At 36.8% G+C, this 17,143-nt stretch overlaps 3 long non-coding RNA genes across 5 annotated transcripts; 2 read left to right on the top strand and 1 right to left on the bottom strand.

Moving 5' to 3' along the window:
• Positions 1 to 370: 370 nt before the first annotated feature.
• Positions 371 to 3,315, bottom strand: LOC127880620 (uncharacterized). The gene is made up of 3 exons (XR_008049658.1): positions 3,175 to 3,315; positions 1,298 to 1,371; positions 371 to 539 (listed from the first exon to the last, which is right to left on the bottom strand). It is a non-coding gene; the product is annotated as an uncharacterized LOC127880620 (long non-coding RNA).
• Positions 3,316 to 4,135: 820 nt separating this feature from the next.
• LOC127880611 (uncharacterized) lies at positions 4,136 to 11,765 on the top strand. Of its 2 annotated transcripts, none has more exons than XR_008049647.1 (4): positions 4,136 to 4,297; positions 5,065 to 5,152; positions 6,213 to 7,689; positions 8,400 to 11,765. It is a non-coding gene; the product is annotated as an uncharacterized LOC127880611 (long non-coding RNA). The 2 variants fall into 2 exon arrangements; XR_008049648.1 differs by having other exon boundaries at positions 6,213 to 8,137.
• Positions 11,766 to 11,915: 150 nt separating this feature from the next.
• On the top strand, positions 11,916 to 16,622 carry LOC127880617 (uncharacterized). 2 transcript variants are annotated; one of them, XR_008049655.1, is made up of 4 exons: positions 11,916 to 12,377; positions 12,663 to 12,849; positions 13,332 to 13,624; positions 15,616 to 16,622. It is a non-coding gene; the product is annotated as an uncharacterized LOC127880617 (long non-coding RNA). The 2 variants fall into 2 exon arrangements; XR_008049654.1 differs by having other exon boundaries at positions 12,663 to 13,624.
• The last annotated feature ends 521 nt before the right edge of the window (positions 16,623 to 17,143 follow it).

Below are 17,143 nucleotides of genomic sequence, written 5' to 3'. Positions count from 1 at the left end.
TTTTGCATACTTAAAAATGCCATTATTTGTTGTTTTTGATTTTGTGTCTTTTGTGCTGGTATATTTGTATGGCAGTTAATCACTTACCACAAGATAAATGACCCCACGGTGTATTAACTGTTTTCCTAAGTGCCAGTTGGTCTATATTTATTTGTCACACTTTTGTTCTTTTTTATAGTCGCCTATTTATATAAATGTCTCAATTTATTGTTTGTGACACACACACAACCAAAAAAAAATGTTGTACATAAATAAAAGTAATATATGACAAAGGTCTTATTAGGCAAACAACCAATTCTTATCTAATTATTTCTACCACTACCGTTAAACAAAACCGTGCATATTATTTGTCAAACTATTCAGACCTCACGAGTGGTAGATCCGGCTTCCGTAGAAAAGCTCGCCATAAGACGGCGCCTCCGTCGTCTGACCCAGATGACGACCAAGCGTCTCGGGCGATCGACATTTCAACGGAACAAGCGTCTAGTGATATCGACGTAGAGTTCTTGGATAGAAGCAACCAAGGTTCGGGAAGTTCCCTTATAAAAGATCACATAAAGTTACCAGCCTCGCTGTCGAAAAAAATGGGTTAAATGCTTTTTGTGTCGCCTCGGATTAGCCTGTGCAGTCAACACAGATTTTAGGGACGCCACATTTCTACTCAACTGGATTTTCGCTACGGAAAAATACGTCTGAGCAAAAAATCATATCAGCGGACCGCACAGGCTAATATGAGACGACACCTAACGCAAATGCATTCTCCATGAGCTATTGAAATGTCTATTTGTTTCAAAACATTTTGTCCTATTTGTAATTAAGAAAGGCAGTGTTCTGTTTGTTAAAATTACCACGTGCTCCAACAGTCGACACGTGCATCCCCAGTTTCCCGCAAATGCTGCAGCAATAATAATTTGGCCGTCCATCAACTTAATGCAACAGTATTTCACTGTAATCTATCTATTGTTACAATATTAATGTTTATTTTAGAAATATACGCTTCTATTGACGGTATTAACCTTTATATTTTTTAAGTCTCGTTATCGTCGTATACTGCTGCCGATAGTTTGAGACTCCGGATCTACCAGAAATCACATCCGCGCATGCGCAAAAAATACAATACTGTTCTGTGAAATGCAAATGTGTTTAATACCAACGCAATATTTTGGAAAAATTGTTGCAGTTTATTTTATTACCGGCCCTGATTGACCTTATCGATTTCATCCTATTTGACTTTTTAGTCATTAAAATATATTTGCGAAAAGTCTAATCTAACCAGTATATCCTACTAAACACCCACAATGTATACAGGATTCACCATTGATGTCTGCCCATCGGGTTGTCTGTGTTTTGCGTTAGTCCGGCAGGCCGTTTCTGAAACATAATTATTAAAACTTCCACATATTAACGTATGGCACGTGGATTCAACGTATTTGTCACTTCTAAGACTAAGCTTTTCAGGTGTTTGACACGAATTACGATTTTAATATCAGCTTGGTCAAAACACTCAATTAATCTGGCCAGACAGGAATGTGTCAATCTATTAGAAACTTACTGTTTATACCTAATCTGGTCGGACATGAATGTGTCAATCTATTAGAAACTTATTGTTGATACCTATGAAATCTTAAAAAACGAGGGACACTGTCACTGTCAAATAAGTTTCTTTATTCGTCGATTGTATTCATGATATATTTATGTATCAAGAATCTACTTTTTTACACTACAAATGATACTTTTTTTCAAGCGGGGCGGTCTGAGAAATCACCATACCAATCGTATTGGTTCGTTTTACCATCAATTGTTTTGTTGCATTTGTTATGCTGTTTTTAAATGCATATTACAAATTAAAAGTATGAATGACAGGTGTGTACAACAAGCTTAATTTTTATAAACTAAGAACAATCAATTATGGGCATGATGCTCATTGTTACCCTTTTTCTCTTGTTTTAAGCAAGGATATCTTCCGGTTTCGTTATGATTTAAATGAGTATCGTTCTGATAAAAATGGGCTAAATGCTTATAATGTATATGCGTAAAATGTACTCCCATATAGTATGCAGTCTTCGCATGGCAATCAAGGACGACACCTACCGACTAAACTAGATTTTCCTTTATTCTAAAAATTTAATATAAGCGAAATTTTATATCCCCGATTAGCCTGTGCGAACTGCACAGGCTAATTTGGGATGCCAATGTACGCACATGTTTTTAAGCCCAGTTTCCCCCGTGCGAGGATCAATGAAATGAGTGAATGTATACATGTGATATACTGCAGTCAGCGCTTTGACATGTTATATCTTTTCCTCCGCAGTCATATCGGTGTCCGACGAAACCGGATGTGTGATTGCATCGTAACCGGAAATGACGTCAGAATATTGGCATGACATTTACCGGAAGCTGAATGTTCTATCAATGTAAGTTTACTGTTTGTAAATTATTTTGTTAAAACGCGCCAATTTTGGTATGTATAATTTATTTTCACAGATCGGTTTGTTCAGTGAATAATGGTATATTAGAGCGAATCTAATAGATCCGGATGACGTGACACGATATGATTTTTCTGCGTATCAAAACAGGATGCGGTCATAAATGTCAGCGAAAAAGCATACTGAAAAATCATTATTATTAGTGGGACGTTAATGTTCGATGATTTCGTTTTTCGACCGATCCACGAATAAAACACAAACACATCTGTTAATGACCGACGCAAATCCTTCTTTCTTTTTATCAAATCAGAAATCAATCAGTTCACTGGTCCACGAAACAGTAATTTTTGGAAAACTTAAGACATTACATTCCGACATGTATAAATGAGTCTACACGGAAGCTCCGATGTTTATGAAGATTTCAACGTGAACACAAGTCCTGTCATACATTAAATCCTCTTTTTCACTGATGTCATTAATACAATTTGTTAGAGACAATATATACTTACCCCCGGTAATCTATATAGGTCACATTTTATTATGTATAAATAAGGGTATATTAACAATATTCATCAGAACATTTGCGTTTATACTGCTACCAAACGACAATAAAATACATATTTGTTCTTCAATAAAGCAAACAAAAACAAAAATTCAACAACAACGGAAACATTTTTTACTGTTGATCAATTGGACTTTAAATCTTATAACGGGTTTACTGTAGATAAAATAGTTTAACTCCTCATACCACACACACTTTTTCAGACGAATGCTGAAGTTCGAAACCCAACTCTGTGATACCGTTGACAAAATACTGCTGTTACTCGGTCACGTGCCTGGTGCCTAGCAAAAACGCGAACGTAACCACATAACGTAGCACCAAACATCTGGACGACCCCGAAAGAACGTCAGATCTCCTTCACTCGGACGCTTATTGTCCAAATAAACGAGGAGCGAAATTGATAAAATTGCACATGGAGCTGATTAGAATTATCGATAGCATATGACTTTAATTTTATATTTAATATTTGCTGTAGACCAAGACATTGGAGAAAGTGCTGCGAATGCTTCTGTGTTTTTATATCTCCCGAAAAATGGGAGGGAAATATAGTAGTCGCTGTGTTCGTCTGTCTGACTTCTTCTTTTGACGGCATAAGTTTGCTTGGGACTGACATATTTTAAACTCATGTTCATGAAAAAACAATTTCTGGCAAACTCAGTTGAACAAAAATACGCTAATATTTAGCTCATTTCGATCTCAAGTCGACATGCCCGTTTAAAAGTTCCGTATCAGAAATAATCAGCGTAGATTTATGCCGATTGGCGGGATAGGACGGGAGTTCCGCTTATGTTCCGGATGTAGTGACGTATCGCTATCAGGGCTGGAAATGTAACAAATGACACATGTATTTGTGTTATTAAATGTGTCAGCAGGACATGCCTGCGTTCTGTGGACTCAAATTTAGTAATAAATAAATAAATGCTAATAATAATGATAATGCTTATTATAATAATAACAACAATATCAATAATAATACTAAGAAGTATTATTATTTTACCGTTTATTATTATGATAATAATCCCTCTGCCGTTAGATTTGACCTCTGTGACAGATATCTCCAACTTACGTTAGTATGGAATATTGTAAGATCAGATAGCTGGGTCGTTACACTGCGAAATTACTAGAGATAACGAACTATACGGTTTGTACTTGTATTCGAAATCATAGTTTTTGGTCTTTATCCGGAACCATAGATTTAAAGTTTTAAGTAAAAGTGGAAGTGAATTCAAAAGGAGTTTACCGATTTACAACCTTCTTCATATTTTAGTTCGGAAAGTGCTTGATTCTTTATCTACGTTCATGAATGAAGGTACGTGACTGTGACTCATATTTTGTGATTTAAACACTTCACGAGTTTGATATGCGTCTTTACTAATCGTACTGTACTCATGAGGCACATATTTTAAACATATTGTATAATATAACAGAGCGCTATCAAGAGCCTTTCGAAATACGCGATCATGTCGTTCCTACTTATATTCATTGTCGTTAAGGGAATTTACTTCATGTTCTCCAACAGAGTAAAGAACCAGGGCTTCTGTTACTTTTCCAACAGTTCACAGCTTAAATTTATAAGGCTTGAATTGACGGAAATATACTTAAAGTTTTGATAACACAAATACTATTGAATAAATCGTACAAACACGTTACTTTTTTTATAAGTTAAGATCACGGAACTTTCCAAATTTTAGCCACAGAATGTGTATTACAAAAATTAACAGTCATGACGATTGCAAGTTGAAAAGGTTATTGATGTACTCATTTGGTAAGACTTGACTTGAACAAAACTTAATACTTGAAGAAGTCCAGGACTTGTGTCAAAATTAAAAAAAACAACAACATGATCATTGCTTTAGGTTTTGGTACCTAACGTTTTTAACAGCATACAAAATTATACTGAGTGCAGTCATTCAGTATAGTCGGGACCACCTTGTCCGCTATAAAATCGGGCGAGGTTGTGTGATCTTAATGGCGGACAGGGTAGCTTCTGAACAGACTGCGCAAATGACTGCTCGTGGCATTTGATACATGTTTGCAGGCGGGGACACAATATTGATCTTATATGATGTCTTGTAGTTCAACACCGCCATTGGCCACTTGAGTTATGTCGGGATCCAGCATAAACATGCTCTTGTGGACGACATACCTCTCACTCACGACGAAAGTTAGTATAAACCCTTGTTTTGTTTTAACCTTATTGTAGCTCGATTACATCGAAAGCCTAGGGCTTATTGGGAAGCTATATGGCACATTTCATTGAAAAAAACAACAGTACTTGGTGTCTTTTGGGGAGATGTAAGGAAAGCTGCGAAAGCGGTGATCAAAGCCATCACATCTCAGTGGCTAGGCAGACATATCCACTTCACCACAGCGAAATTTAGAAGGTTTAAGACAATACTGGTTATTGCTGATTACCGATACGTATATTTAGTGAGTATCGGAAAAACAAATACACGAGCCCTGTCGAGTAGTTTAGGATTTAGTGACGAGAAAATAAACTTACCTGGGTTCAACATTGACCTGGTATTTTATTTATGCTATCGTTTTTCATTTTGCTATATGTACTCTGATCAATTGTAAGACTGTAATCGATGTTTCATTTAACGTAAACATTTTGAACGTGGCGTACACTAAAAAGACATACTTTTTTGTCAATTAGTATCTTTAATTAATCATTAAACTTGCCTGTTAAAATCAGCATTAGCTTTAACGTTGGGTTGCTCAAAATAACGCTGGCTTTTAACGGCCTGTTTAACGGCAGTTTTTGCCTTTAACTTTAATGAGGTCTAAAGCCCAATAAAACGCTAGGTTTCAAAATGGCTACTTCGCCGCCCGTTCCTTCTTTTATAACATTGAATGATGCTGAATCTTTATAAACTTTAGAACTTTTGACATGCTGTTCGTTGGCCATAGCTGCCTCTGGTATGGTCCCTTCACCCGTTTTCTTCCTTTCAAGCTTTTCCTGAGTAACAGAGGCCTTACATTCCTTTTTAAGTTTTGCCACTTGTTGCTACATTCATCTGCACTTCTCATTGCAACCCCTTGTGAAGAAATCTCTTTTGCTTTCTTTAGCCATGTTTCCTTTTTCGTTTTGTTACTCAAAGTATTTGGAAACTTATTAGTAATTATTGCAAAAATGTTCTCCTCTTTTACAAGTTCTTCCAATTTGAGGGTTTCAACTTTGTACTTAAATTCACATTGCGTTTTTTTTCTATTTATTTCAGGAAAAGAATTGTCTGCTATGTTTGAGGCCATTTTGGATAACAGGAACCGGAAGTGAAAATTTGGAATGGATTGTGGGATTTAACACTGACGTAAAAGTCTTAACGCTGCGTTAATTAACGTCAGCATTAAAACTGTTTCAGCAACATAAAGTCAACGGCTGATTAAATGACGCTGCGTTAGTGAACTTAACGGAGGTAAAGCTTAACGGTAATGCTATCTTAACGGTGCTTTGAGCAACCCGGTCCTGGCCTTGTGGATTCTAAATTACAGGTCAGATATCAGTAAATGTTATAGATTCAGGTCAGATTTCAATAAACACCTGGGATACAGGTTGGTAATAGTGAACTTTAAGGATTCCAGGTATTATAAATACAACAAGTGGTCCCATTGGAATAATATACAATGTTTCATGTTCTCTTATAGAAATAAACAACTTAACTTGTCACTCAATATATCAAGTTGCCTTGTATGCAATTATATGCGTAAAATTATAATTCCTAATAGATCAGGTTAAACTACCTTTTAAGATTTTTACCCTTAAATTTGTATTCGTATCCGAAAGAATTCAGTATTCAAAGTAAACTACCCTTAAGTGTTTATTAGGCCAGTGATCTAACTTCTTGGGAAAGTGTCGACATCGCCAGTTGTCACATAGATGTGGATGAGTTCGAACTATGTCAGATTTCGTTTTTGGTAGCCACATTACGTCACAAGCGTCAGCGGATAGCTTATAGACGACACATTGCAGACATGTGCAAATCAAGAGTGTAAAAATACAAGATTTCGTTCAGAAAATGTGAACACAACATAAAGCATAAATGTGTTGTGCAAATGTAAAACGAAACGTCAGTGTCCTGATTTATGACAGTAATATTTACCCTACCCCACGTTTTGTACTATTTCTTTACCATAGTTAGAAGTTAATACAAATGTATTATACGTGCGATTGATGTTCAATGTTTACTAGAACGGGGCATGGAGCGCAATGCGTCTGAGTTGATTATTTCTGGTCTCAGATAATGGAACTAATGAGACTCTATAATCTAGTTTCTAGGACAATGGGGCCGGTAATTATTAGATTTACCGATTTCGAATATAATAGGAATCGGTGAGACTTGATTTACTCATGTCTTACCTTTCAGAAAAAGGACATTGTCAGGAAAAGGGAAGTTCCGAGGATTTAGAGGTCGGCAGATGCGCCATGAAAGCCGGTGTCAGCATACATGGAGCTCTCGACAGATTCGAGCGGGAAAGTTTCCACCCGGATAATATAAACGACTACATTCCTGGGCCGCCACCTCAGTGGCTTTATTATTATCCGAGGAATAAACCAAAAGGGATAAGAACACCGTTTTGTTAATCGATGTGATTACTTATGATTTACTTGGGGGAAAAAAATCACATACAAAATTACAAGTACGGTTTTCCCCAGGAAACGAACTCGAGAGTGTCTAAATAAGTCTTAAGCCGTCGATGGTAAGGTTCAAACTAAGTTGGCCTTCGTTTATACCACTTTTATTGTTTTATTCACGTTAATTGTTACATAAACATGATTTGTAAAATTATGGCAATTGATAATTTAGAAGATTGTTACTCGCAACATCGTAGTAATATCTAAAATACGTTTTGGTACAAGATGACACGTGCAGTGTATGGTTTAAAAGCCCGGTATACATAAAGTATTCATAATTAATACCAATTTCAAGAAGTAAAACGCTTTTTTGAGCGAACATGACCTCGACGAATATGAAATTAATAAAATTATTGTTTTGCATTCAAATTTTGTTTGAAGTATGTAAATGACAAATGTACACTTTTTGTTAAGGGAAAGTCGGCTGAATGTGTTCCCCCAAAACGGAAAAAAACATATGACCGTGTGTGTCTAAATTTGGCAACCAGCGTGAATATTTATAGAAAATATCAGGTTACTGCCTGTTTTGTAATATATAAGAATAAAATAAGCCCTTATTTTACTCGTGCCGAGCCTCATCTATTACACAACTTTTAGGCAGTAATCTGCGTTTCTGTTCATCGTACATCTACGTCCCACATTTTATAAGAAATAAGTATATATAATCGCAGCAACGCTGCGTTTAATTAAAATGGTATACTGTACATACGATGTCCGTTGCTCTACCCTGCCCTATTAAATACAAACTTAACAGTTTTTAGAACGTGCATTTTAGGGTTCCGAGTGCTGCAGTGAACTCAGCGTCACGTTGCATAGGATGGAGACTGGTGACATGCTCGTGTTTTATCACCTGCTCTACAAGACGCACGTGTACAAGCGCAACATGGCGGCCTCCTACACGAACTTCTACTCGTACAACAATGTTAGTATTATTATACCTTGCATAATAATAAAATATATGTGTTATATTTTCCGCTTACGCCCTTTGAAATAGTCATTAACAATTATATGCAAAAGCAAGATTGCAAGACAAAATATCGCGGCATACTTCGATTCGAATGTATTCAGAATTCCAATAGCGATACACTCAAAAACAACTCTAAAGCTATTTTTCTAAGTGCTTGTATGGAGCTAAATCACCATGTATTGTTTCATAAAATCTGTTTTGCTTTCATGATGAGTTGAAAATAATCACAAGGAAAATATAAGTATCATTGGTGATACCGGAGCTTTTTACCGTATTGTCACCCTTAAAACAGATAAAGGAATGCACTCAAAACACGAAACGATGTCACGGAATTACGATGCCAAATTGCGATATTTATGTCATGATTGCGCATCGGAATTTCGTTTTGCAGTTTCGCTTTTTGACTTGGTTTCTCGTGCTTATGATATATGAAACAACGAGTGGCCTTAATGGAACACAAAATCAGACGGACAAAACCAGCTTGCCCTCGTTTTATATATTTCCAAGAATGCAAATGATAGAACACAGATATTTAAAATCACATAAATGAAAATGTTACATATATTAACATATATTAACGTTTAAGAAACAAAAATAGACTGTATTATGTTAACTTTGCATATTCCAATACCATTCTTTTTGGGAAAAAAACTGCTTATTTTGATATTTTAAAAACTTTAACGTAATCAAAATATAATATTATTCTAAGCAAATACATTTAATGACATTTTAAAAAATTATGAAAATTTGTGAACAAATCCTTATTTGACATTTTAAGCACCAGCTGCCACGGATGAGCTGCCAACCATCCAGCAGTCATTGGACGGTTTAATAGCATACATACTTTCAAAGCCGTGCAATCATAGTAACCAATCGGATGATGATCTATGCATCTTATTCTCGCTCTGGTACAGCAGGGCTTAATGCATGGGCGTTAAGTGTCGTAACGAATTAGCCTTGAAGTCCGCCCAAGCTAATCAGGGACGATACTTTCATCCTTACCTAGATTTTCGCTTAGAAGAGACTTAGTTAAACGCAAAATACCATAACAGTGGCAAGTGTCGACCCTGATTAGCAATATCGGACTGCACAGGCCAATCTTGGACGACACTGTACGCCCGCGCATTGAGCCCCGTTTTTCCAGGACGCGATTCAAAAAAAATTATATTAAGATTTCTTCTTGTAAGTTTGTAATTTAGCCGTCGATCGGGTGGTCGGTCGGTAGGTCGGTCGGGCATTCGGATGGTCCTTCCGACGACATATCATTAATCAATGTATGTATAAAGCGTACATATATATTTCTTTCAGCAAAATTCATTTGTATTTTTGCTCAAATAAGGTTGATATATTCGTTTATTGACGGCGATATATGCTAATTAATTATGCTAAAACATTTCAATATGAATCTACTTATTTATTCGATTGTGAACTTGTTTATCGATCAAATGGCGACCTTTCATGGTTATCAATTTGACCCATATCCACTCTCTGCCGTTGTGCACATAGAGAGTTACATGAAGGTATTAAGGTCATCCCTCTGACACAACTGCCCCCTCCCCTCCGTATCTCTCCGTATAGGGCAATCAGAGGTGGACGAACAAGGACCGACCAGCGAATTTGAAGTCAGCGGTATTTTTGATAAGGGCTCTGTTTTTATTTACCATCATACGACAAGTTATAGTTACGACTGAATTTAGTAATTTTAAATTCGACATTTACGATAGGTTTGTTCCTGTGAATTATGATATTAAAGAAATGGTATCGTCATTTACGGTAACTTACCTTTTTCCAAACTGTTGGTTCATTTTTCACAAAATTCGGAAATAAGAATGCTTTATCATGTTAACATGTTCTTTGCAAATGTATGTGTTTAGGCGATGTACTCTGTACAAGTCTTAAATAAAATATATGTCTGTCATTTGAGACATTAATGCAATTAAGTATTTACAAATGTCAGAACGTAACATGTTTGCGCCTTTAAGGGTTCTTTCGATGTGAAGATCGTTCGATCGTGAACATTCCTGCTCAGGGAATATTTCTGAGATATTTAATTAAGAAAGTCCTTAGTCCGTTTTATTTAAAAGTTCAGTTACGATTTTATTTTGTAGTGTCCAAAAAACTAGATAAAGATGAACATAGTTACGGCCAGTTTTAAATAAAGGACGCGTGGAAGACACTAAGAATAGTTTTAATACAATTCTGACCTTAAGTTATTTTAGATGATTTAAAAACGTTTAGATTGAGAAAGAAAAAATCATCATAGCGTAAATTCTTATGTTTAATAACATGCACCACAGAACACCAATTTATAAACCCTTACGAAAGAATGTCAAAGTACTAAAATTATTTATTTAAATGTCTATTTTAAGTTAAGCATCTCTAAATAATTTAGGTACATGTCGGTTATTACATATTATCAACAGCAGATCAGTAGCAATTCAAATTTTAAACATATATTTGATATCAAACATTTTCCTACAGTTCAACTTCAGTCGCGCTTTCGGAAATCCTTTACCAGTGTTTACCAGAAAACGGACCTGTATGTTATAATTTAAGCGCAAACAGTCGAAACAGTCGAACCAAGATAGGGTAAAATATCAATAAAACTAACCGTAATCTGTATGTTTTATTCGAGTAACTGTCACGGACTGCCATTTTAAGAACACGGGCTGAAAAACCTTCTTTTACGCCCATATTGACAGAAAGCCGCGTTAGTTTAAACCTATTTATTTTAGCTCGATTGCATTGAAAGTATTTACTACTTATTTGAAATGCTCTCGAGTCCGTTTCCTGGGCCTAGAACCAGTACTTGGTGTCTTTTGGGGGAAATCTAAAGAACGCTCCCACAGTGGGGATCGAACCCGTGACCTCCCGGTCGCTAGGCGGACACCATGTCCATAACACCACGGCGTTGATAAGCCTTTACTCAATTGAGGTTAATATGGTAGACATATGAGCTTCTTAATGCATATTTAGTAACAGTGTTATCAAACATCGGACAGCCCTTTTATATTTTACGTTTTCGGAAACGACGTCTTTTGCAAAATAGTAACACGCGCGAGGTGCAGCGCTGTTTTAGTGCCAATAATAATGACATAAGTATTCTTGACGCTGTTATTCACAAATGGGTCGGATGTCATTTGGGCGTCGATTTTGATTTTACTTATTTGTAATGGTACAGTGATGATAATACTGTTTTTGTTTTGTTTTATGGAGTGTTGTCATTGTGAAAATTTATCGTTATTTTCTTAATAAATAGAACTTTATTTTATCAGGCGGATACTTCAGTAAACAATTAAGATAAAGATTTCTGTTGCGGACGTTTTAAAAATTTGGTATTTATTCAATCATCAATATTAAGTAGCAATTCTACTGGTAGTTCTAGAAGCACACATGTCAAAATAGCAGTAACATGAAGTTTGAGAAGAGAAGTAAGTATAGTTGTTAAAATTCCTTTAGTATTATTATATAAAAAGTCAAATCGTTTGTAATCGCAGCTAAATGTCAAGTACCTTGAAACCCCGGAATTCCCCTCGCTCGCGTTGTTATGAGGTGGCATGGCGTTTCAACAATTCCTTTTCCCATATTCAGGAAACACTTCCGGAAATGAAGAAAACCGCTGCCCGCCGTCGGCTGTGGACAACCGGAAGTGCAGAGTCTGCGACTGCGCAATGCGACCAGAGGCGACGTCATTGAGTCATGCATGCACATCGACGCCTAAATATTGTCCAAGCAAGTGGTGGATGAACACAAGTGCCGACACAGATGAGGCCAACAAAGGGAATGGTAATCAATATGTTTCAAGATGCAAAGGGTTTTGCACATGTGTTCCGTTTGGATGCGTTTCATATCGTTATTTAAAGGAAGGCGTTAAATATATTTTGTTTAGCGAGTGCTTTATTGAGCATTTTGTTCCATATCTTTATCAATCATATTTCGCATCATTATTTCAACTATACGTATTTTAGCTATTTTCAAAAGGATATGTATTATGCATGACGTTTGCATTAAAAACAAAACTTGAGTTAACTTAGAAGATTAAGATCGATATTATTAACTTACACGAACCAGGTGAACTTCCGATCAGCGGCGACACGTACCGAAAGTGCAAAGACATGTGCATGTTGTCGTGCCACGATGGCTACACGCTAAGCACCACAACAGATGAGACTGGCTGTCAGACGTGCGCATGCGTGGATTCAGAGCCGTGTAGAATTATCACTTGATCTGTGGTAGTGTTGGTGATGATGATGGTGGGGTGAGTTTTTTTTGAGCGGGTAATGTGTGTGGAAGTGATGATGCTGATGATGCTGACGAAGAATAGAAGAAGGATGAGAATAGTAATGATTTTTTATGATGGTGCCGATTGATTATGATGTAGGTGGTGGTGCTACTGCTTCTGAGGCTGCTTCTAATGATGATGATAAGGTGTATTATAACCATGTTGCTCATGATGTTGATGATGATTATGAAGATATCCATGATGATGTGAAGGTTGATGATGGTATCGACGGGGATGCTGTTGTATTTGATGATTAAGATCATGATGTCGGTTCTGGTAATGATGATGATGATGATGATGATGATGATGATGATGATGATGATGGTGGTGGTGGTGGCGGTGGTGGTGGTGGTGGTGATGATGATGATGATGATGATGATGATGATGATGATGATGATGATGATGATGATGATGATGATGATGATGGTGATGCATTACATGTTTAAGCATTTTCACAGCAAAATTTGGAACAAACCACAAAAGAACCAACCACTTCAGCATCCGGTATGAGCTCTTCAAGCGGCAACGGGCTCTCATCATCCGGGAGCGGTCACGGCGCAAGTGCTGAAAGAGACTCTTGGGGATCTGGTTCAGGAACCGTAAGCAGTGGCGGGGGTGGTGATCCCTGAAATGCAGTTTGAAGACAGTGACGGGAGCGCTTCAGTTGGCGGGATGGACGCATGAGGAGTTATTAACGTCGTTATCGGGGCGTCTTCTAATTGTTTCGGGCCGATGTGTCCGGGAAGCGGAGGTACTGTTATTTCGTTTTTTCATTTAACCTCATCAACAAAATATGAGGCTCGTTCTTGTAAAACGGAGTTTAATGCATAAATGATGTTAAAAGGAGTTCGCGCATGCTAATCAGGGACGACAGTTTCCGCTTTTAAGGAATTTACTGTTTAAAAGAAGTGTCTTCTAGACGAAATTACCAGTCTTGGCGGGAAGTGTCGTCCCTGTCTTGGCGGGAAGTGTCGTCCCTGTCTTGGTGGGAAGTGTCGTCCCTGTCTTGGCGGGAAGTGTCGTCCCTGTCTTGACGGGAAGTGTCGTCCCAGCCTTGGCTGGAAGTGTCGTCCCTGATAAGCCTATGCGGACTGCACATACTAATTTGAGACGTTTATAAAGCATATGTATTAAACCCAATATTCCAAGAACGCGGCTAATATAGTGTCCATCGTTTGGTCGAGGGGTTCCGAGTTGTATCACCGCTTTCATAATTTCCAACCATAAAGAAATGGGTTTAGCATTCAACTAATTCAATGGTGTCATAATGCGGCAAATTTTAAAATACACTCATACGGAGTTTAAATAAAAAGACAAATAACAAATGACCCCGTTGATGGTATTCTTATCAAAGACCTCAATATGCGTAGATGACATTTTGTACCTCATGTTATGGTATAACACATAGAAGACATTTTGTACTTCATGTTATGGTATAACACATAGAAGACATTGTGTAATTCATGTTATGGTAAAACACAAAGAGAACGCCCTTGCTTCTATTTTTAATATAAGTTTTGACCTGTTTATTTACATGCCCACACGTAATGGGAAACATGATAAATTGCACATGTCAGTCCGTCCGACCACCCGTGGTTAACCGATTGAATAACATTAATGTGTAAATGAATGTAAAGAAAGGACTTATGTGTGCGACGACTTTTTGAAGAATAATCTCAATTAGTTTTTTGTAATATGTATATTAAAGCGGGACTGCACGAATTTTATATGTGTTAAATTGTAATAAATTGATACAAAATATGTTACAATAACACAAAATAGGCAAGAACAAAAATTATACATTGAAGACCAATTTCATAAAATGCAGCAAAGACAGATTAGCTCCCCGAGCCGATTGTGACGAAGATATTTCGTACATATGTTCCTACAATAACCGAAGCATTCTTCTTTTTATTAGGATCGGAGTTAGTGTTTGTGTGTCGTATGAATAGATATCGTTGCCGAAAATTAAAATGATCCGTAAAAATAAATTTAGATTGACATCGTACATGCATTATATGCATGCTGTCGAATTCGACTATAATACAGACATTTTCGATTTCAGAATAAAATATCTGGCTTATTTCGCATTTTCGACACATGTTCTTCTTAACTTTTAATATATATTAAAATATATGTCTTATACGTTTTTACACTTTTTATATCAATTCATAAAGATTTGACAAAATCGTGCAGTCCCGCATTAAGAATCACAAAACACACTCATTTAATGAATACGTACATTAACTATGCACTATTTTAAGAAAATGTTACGCATCCGTAAATCGACGTTATAACTATAAAACCTTGACTTAATCTCTTAAACTTCTATATTGCATGACCTATGTATGTTAATTGAACATGTATTTCACTAGTATAATGACTTAAACTGTGTCTATGCAGTGGCCTTATGTGGGGAAATTGATGAATTGAGGTCATTTTCGAGCGTGCGATGCCTACGACGTGAGTTCGGATCATAAATTTCGCTTGTATCGTTCGTCCGTCCCGCTCCTTGGGCGGAGGATAAATCGAAACGTGATATAGGGGTCCAAATCATACGTCATGCTATGAAAGAAGGAGCTGGATGGAGTTGCATGGAAGAATGACTCTTAATGGATAAATCCGATTTTTTTATTGTCGCCAGGATAACGAAGATGTTTTTTTTCCATATTTTACAACAAATTTTGTTTTAAGATGCCACATGGAGCGTATATACACGAGCACTGCATTTCTTCATTACAGGCGGCATCAACCCGATGTTTCCGGTAGTCAGTGAAAGCGGTAATGGCGGCTGCACGGGCCCGTTCTGTATGGGCGCCGGAAATGGCGGCAGTGGAGGAGCCAGAAGTGGCGGTTGGATGATGGGCGGACCCAGGGGAGTGAGAGGTAAATATTGGCGTCCGTTCCTGTTGTTATTGCTGGCCGGACACGAAATTCGCCATAGGTTGTAAAACTGTGACGTCATCGAGCCACGCATTGCAGCTGCGAGAGGCATCACCGGGGAACTAATATACACATGTCCGGTTTGCTCTTCGGATAGAGGGATGTCCTCTGGATTTTCCGGATCTCCGCCCAACAGCACACCAAAATTACATATGCAGTGACAATAACTTAATTGCTGTCAATTGCTGCTTTAATTCAGTATTCGACCAAACATCCTTGTTTGTAGAAAGTAAATGCAGTCACGGACGAGTAAGGACCTCAAACACTTTGAAATGCAAATTTACTCATAAATGAACATTGGGACAATGATCCACAAACATCAACTTGATCTCCTTCACAATGCGAGTTTTTGTCGTTTCAGTTGTTGTTAAATATTTTCATTTTGTTTTTTATTGTTATACTGGCACATTTTCCGTTTTATTGTTATAAAAATTTTCACATACAAAATTGATTCAACACAGTTCAAAAATACGAATCAACGAAAAAAGTAATAAAAAATTGATTCAACACAGTTCAAAAATAAGAATCAATGAAAAAGTAATTTAAAAAAATAAAAAATAATAATTGTCAAAAGTGTAATGTGTAAAAAGTATAATTTCTGAAAAATGTAATTTGTCTACTACTACTACTACTACTGCTGCTGCTGCTGCTGCTGCTGCTGCTGCTACTACTACTACTACTACTACTACTACTACTATTACTACTACTACTACTACTACTACTACTACTACTACTACTACTACTACTACTACTACCACTACTACTTTTTCTTCTACTACTACTACTACAACTACTACTACTACTACTACTACTACTACTACTACTACTACTACTACTACTACTACTACTACTACTACTACTACTACTACTACCACTACTACTTTTTCTTCTTCTACTACTACTACTACTACTACTACTACTACTACTACTACTACTACTACTACTACTACTTCTACTACTACTACTTCTACTACTACTACTACTACTACTACTACTACTACTACTACTACTACTACTACTACTACTACTAGTACTACTACTACTACTACTACTACTACTACTACTACTACTACTACTACTTCTACCACTACTACTTTTTCTTCTACTACTACTACTACTACTACTACTACTACTACTATTACTACTACTACTACTACTACTACTACTACTACTACTACTGCTACTACTACTACTACTACTATTCTATTACTACTACCACTACTACTTTTTCTTCTACTACTACTACTACTACTACTACTACTACTACTACTACTACTACTACTACTACTACTACTACTACTACTACTACTACTACTACTACTACTAC

The sequence above is a fragment of the Dreissena polymorpha genome, chromosome 5 (genome assembly GCF_020536995.1).
Source record: "Dreissena polymorpha isolate Duluth1 chromosome 5, UMN_Dpol_1.0, whole genome shotgun sequence".
Taxonomy (NCBI): Eukaryota; Metazoa; Mollusca; class Bivalvia; order Myida; family Dreissenidae; genus Dreissena; species Dreissena polymorpha.
Note: the sequence above shows the minus strand (reverse complement) of the source record. Positions and strands in the feature narration are given on the sequence as shown.